Below are 6,078 nucleotides of genomic sequence, written 5' to 3' on the forward strand. Positions count from 1 at the left end.
AATCAGCTTGTCTTTTTCTTGCTTTCCCCCTCTGTATCTCCATTTCAGAAAGCATCCTGCACCTTCTTGGTATCTACACTCCCCCCTGTCCCCACCAACAGACCGGAACAGTGTAGAACATTAAAAAGGTACAAGATAGATGCCAGAGTACATGGGCATCCAGCAAAGTTAAATGATGAGCCCAGGGTCTCACAGGTAGTAAATTTTAACACCATGATCCCAGACTGAAGTCCATACATCTTTCACCATCTCCTCTAGTTTCTTGCTGTCCTCTCTTGACAGGGCCTTTCTTTCAGTTATAAGATAAATAAGTCACACCATGGTGACTATAGTTAAAAATATCATGTCTATTTGAGAGTTGCTAAAAAAAGTAGATCTTAAATGTTCTCACCATACACACACACACACACACACACACACACACACACACACACAAATGGTAATTGTTTGATAGGATGAATGCATAACTAACTATATTATAGTAATCAATTTAGCAAAATACATGTTTAATTTACAAAATGTTATATGCCAGGTATATATCAATAAACTGGAAAAAATTAATAAATTCAATAAAAGAAGTGGTTATTTAATGTTTGGGAGTATTAGCTACCTCCTTCTCTCTGATTGGCTATTCCCTATGTCAACACTCCTTATATCACTGTTCTCACCTAAATAGACCATTAGATTCCATGGAAGTTTTTAACATAATTGAGAATTTTGAGAACATTTACAATATGTAAACATAAACATGGATATTGTGTTTTTCCCTATAACATCTTTAACAAGTGTTCATCCAACTTCTATTTAACAACTTCCAAGGCAAATATATGAATACATTAGCAGGCAGATACTACTTATGTTGAATATTATTCATTCATTCATTCATTCATTCATTCATTCATTCATACATTCAGTCAACTTTTTAAACAGCTATATGTGCTGAATGAAAATGAGTAAGACATGTTTCCCTCTTCAAAATATTCAGTCAAGCTGAAAGAAGCTTATACGTAATTAAATTTGGCAACAAGGCCACTACAAAATTTTATTTTTACTATCTGTTGTAGATGTACACGATATCAAGGATTCTCCCTTTTAATTAAAAAAGGAGGAAATAAGAATGAAGTAAAATAATTGTCCCAAATATATTTTCATTAGCTTTTCTTGATATCAACCTTACTTAGAGGATTAACATTAAAAAAAAAAAAACAAAGAAAAAAAAAGAATGTGTCAATCAGAAGGAGGCTTGATGAAACTTTTAAGCAGTCTCTTGAGACCTAATGTTGACAGGGCCTTTTATAGGTGCCATTCGAGGGAACCAGTTTGATTTTTGGATTTTTCTGGAAGACATATATCTGTATCTTTACTGTGACAATACATATATCAGGCTATCTCAGCCTCCTACCATTAAATCTTCAAATCCTACAATTAATTCTACTCCTTGATTTCATGTTTGACCAGCAACCTTCTTATAATTCAGCTTCCAGAGTGGCTTGCTCATGGGGATTGAAGATAAAACTTGGCCTAGTGCTATTATCTATTCTCTTGAGCATTATAGCTTGCATTGCAATTTAAGAGTCTGGCATCTGTCTCCTGAAACTTTGTCATCACAAGCCATGGTACCACTGGGGGGCCACCTCTGGAACACTGACATGAACAGGTTTTGAATATGAAAGTTCTAAGCCTTGTACCATAGGGTATTCCCTGAAGATATACATGGAACACTGTGGAGGTAAGGGTTCTACCGCTAGGAGTTACCTGAGAGACACCCATCAACAGAAGCTCTTGCTCCTCTGACAACAGCAGCAGATTTACAGGTGTCACAAGATCTAGATGTGCAGTTTTGCCAGTGCCTTCTGGACACCCTTTTGTGTATTTTCCTCTTCAATGTTGTAGGCTTTTTCAATATTGTAAATTTCAATGCAAAGCTCAATATTGTAACTTGCCCTTTTCCTTCATAGACCTTCCAACAACTTTTAATAGCTATTTTTTTTTAAATGCCTACAGTGCATTCTTTTTCTGATTAAATTTAAGTTGATACAAGGATATTCTTGTATTGGAAATCTTTAGAAAAAAACTTAAAGTGTGGTCAGCTGAGCTCCCTAAAAGAAGTTTAATATTGCAATGTTGAGCAAATAAGATACTTTAATAAAACTAAGTTCGTGGTTATTTCTAATAATCCTATAGTTAATAAAAAGTGGGTGAATGAACAATCTTTCTGATTACACTACAAATATATGTAAACAAAATACCACATCTTAACAAGTAGCATATATGACAGCTTACAGGATGCACAGGTTTATTATATAAATATGCTACTTTCTTTCTTTAGTTGAAGAAAAATTGACATACAATATTGTATTGGTTTCAGATGTACAACATAGTGATTTGATATTTACATACACTACAAAATGGTCACCACAATGTCTAGTTACCGTCTATCACCATACAAAGTTGTTCCAATACTATTGACCATATTCCCTGTGCGGCACGTTATATCCCATGTCTTATTTATTTTACAACTAGAACATTGTAGCTCTTAATTCCCTTCATTTATTTAGTCCATTCTTATCACCACTCTCCCCTATGCTACTTTATTGAACACAGCAATGATTTAGTGATACATGAATATTCTCATGACACAGTATCATGGAAAACTGACTTCCCATGTTGAACCAATACTTATCAGCCTCCTATCATCCTACATTAGTGGACACTGCACCAACATAGAAATCCTACTTCAATGCAAGCGCAGTGAGAGAGTTATACAAAGTAGGCAGGGATCTGAGCTAAGGATAAGAAAAGTTATAAAAGGGAGGGCCTAGGTAGGCAGCAATAATAGAGGATTAGCAATAATAGAGAGTTAGGAGAGGCATAGATGGAGAATGGACCTGCTCAGAAGCTCCAGGATAAATAATTGTTCTGGAGAGACAAATATAGGGTAGAGTTCAATTAGTGAGTGAGTAGAAAAGGAGGGTCCAGTCATAATGGACACCATAATTGGCCATTACAGAAGCCATATGCAGAGATTATCTATGTCTTTATTTACGGTTTCACAGACATTGTGGAGTGGTAGTAGGTATTATAAGAAGTGAAACAGCATTATATTTCTTTATATTTATTATCATCCTGATTACCAAAGTAAAACATGATCCTTGAAAAAAATAAAGGAAACACTTATAAAGAACTTCAAGATAAATGTAGTAAACTAAACACCAGATCTTATCTATTTTTTCCTTCTAAACCCCACTAAAATTACATTAAAGAAACTTTGGTGGTATAACCCCACAATGGTAAAGAGAGCAGCCAATGATGGAATAGCAGAGCAAAATTTTCAGCAAAATTTCAAAAGAAAGAAAGTGGAACTAGTGTACAGTTAGCTTTTAATTTCTTGGATTTGCTGTGTGCAAGCAGATGAGGAAGCCAGGAAGAAATGATTTTTTTTCCTAAATACTAAAATAAACCTCAGGAATAAGAGGAACCAGTTATTTCTCAATGCAAGGAAGTATGATGAGATCATAAATAGGAGAACAGGCTAAAATTTTGTAGAAGGGATTATTAGAAAGCGATCCCTCTGCCAGAGGGGATGAAGAATGAATGAAGAACAGAGTTTATTTCCTCCAAGATCTCTGGCTACTTCTTACACCCAGAAAAGAAAATAGAAGATTCTTACTGAGAAATAGTACCCACTGATACACTTAGAAGTGATTCAACAAAAAGTCAGTTCTCTACCCATTTATTCACTGTGAAGCCTATGAATCAAGAAGATGTGTGAAAGTATAGAGGTATTACAAAAACCTTCTTTTCATTAGTAATTCCATCTTAATTATAAAACATATTTCCTAACTATCTCAGGAAAGCCTCTAATCTAAAAGATAGACTGAAGCAAAAGGAAAAAAATAAGAAAGAAACAGAAAATAACAAAAGCAGGATATAACTTCAAAAATTAATCTGTATATTTTCAGAAAGATCTATATGAAGTTAAAAGAATACACGGTTTTTATTTTTTTAAGTCTATTTATTTATTTTGAGAAAGACAGCAAGCAGGGTAGGGGCAGAGAGAGAGGGAAGAGCATCCCAAGCAGTCGCTACTCTGTCAGCACAGAGTCCAATGTGGGACTCAAACTCACGAGCAACGAGATCATGATCTGAGCTGAAATCAAGAGTCAGACATTTAACTGACTGAGCCACCCAGGTGCTCTCAAAATATTTTATTTTTTAAAAAAGTAACAAAGCATAAACAGAAAGCTCTTGCATTATGAACCATGACAGCAAACTAAAATAGTCAATAGAAGATCGGAAGATAAACTTGGAGAAATCTACCAGAAACCAGAAAAAATAAAATGAGATGGAAGCTAGATGAGAAAATTAAAGGCTCAATTCAATAAGTCCACCATCCAACTCAAATAAGAATTCCAGAAAGAGAGAAAGTAGGAATAACAACATTTCCCTTAACTGGGACATTATCTTTTTGAGAATGATATCCACTTAGAAAATGAAAAAAATATTCTCAAGAATGTAGAAGGAACACCATTGGGAAATATCAGAATATAAAGGGCAAAAATAATATTCTAAAGATTCCTAGACCAAAAAAAAAAAGTATTATGTACAACAAATCAGTAATTACAATGCCACTGGATTTTTCAATGCCAAAAGTGGAAGCTGAACAACTTTTAAGTGTTGTCTTCAAATTTCTGAGGGAAAATTATTTCAACATTCTGAAATTCAATACCCAGCTAAACCAGAAATCTAGTATATGAGCAGAATGACTGTATTTTCAGCTATGAATAGTTTCAACAAATTTATCTGTGTCCTTTGACATGGAGCCACTAAGGATAACACAAAGCAGCAAATTAAGAAATGGAGAGAAAACAAACAAACAAACAAAACTGTTTAAAGTAGGAGAAAATACAGAAAATTTCAAGGATTACAATAAAGAGAAGTTCCAAGACAACAGCCAGGAATAATCCCTACCAGTTAATGACAACTATATAAAAAGATGGAGGGCTCCAGAAGTGATGTCTCTAAGAGAAACCAAACCAAAACAAAACAACAAAACTGGTATGCTATTGTATCTGTGCATATGAAAAGGAGTTATATATATATATATATTTTTAATATGAAATTTATTGGCAAATTGGTTTCCATACAACACCCAGTCCTCATCCCAACAGGTTCCCTCCTCGGTGCCCATCACCCACTTTCCCCTCCCCCCCGCCATCAACCCTCAGTTTATTCTCAGTTTTTAAGAGTGTCTTATGGTTTGCCTCCTTCCCTCTCTGTAACTTTTTTCCCCCTTCCCTCCCCCATGGTCTTCTGTTAAGTTTCGCAGGATCCACATAAGAGTGAAAATATACGGTATCTGTCTTTCTCTGTATGACTTATTTCACTTAGCATAACACTCTCTAGTTCCATCCACGTTGCTACAAAAGGCCAGATTTCATTCTTTCTCATTCCCAAGTAGTATTCCATTGTATATATAAACCACAACTTCTTTATCCATTCATCATTGATGGACATTTAGGCTCTTTCCATAACTTGGCTATTGTTGAAAGTGCTGCTATATATAGGAGTTCTATATTTCTATAGGAGAATTTACAAAGATTCGACTCATGAAAAGTTAAGAAGACAATTATTAGCTTCAAAACAAATTTGCGAATAAGAAAGAAATGCAATCATATAGTAAGCTATGAAGTTTAAAAATAAACACTATTTTTTAATTATAATAAATTCAACACAGAATACTGAGCCTTCAAAATTTATGATACAAATATATTGGTATGGTTGATGGAAGGGGAAGGGTTTGCGACTGTTAAGGAAAACATAAGGAAGAGATATCCTAATGCGATATCATAAGAAGTCAATAGAAGACACCTAGAATCAACAAGCAAAGAAATAGCAAGTTAAGTAAGTTACATGGAGGTAAGCACAAGGAAAAATAGCCTTAAAATGTTGAAAGTCGTTACTTTAGGCAAGTTGAATAAAGTGGGGGATAGCAAAGCTTTATTTTAATTCATTTAGTATTATTTGAAATTTCAAGTTATGCATGGGTATTGAATTGAAAGAAATAAATATTTAATT

This window comes from Acinonyx jubatus, chromosome D1 (genome assembly GCF_027475565.1).
Source record: "Acinonyx jubatus isolate Ajub_Pintada_27869175 chromosome D1, VMU_Ajub_asm_v1.0, whole genome shotgun sequence".
Classification (NCBI taxonomy): Eukaryota; Metazoa; Chordata; class Mammalia; order Carnivora; family Felidae; genus Acinonyx; species Acinonyx jubatus.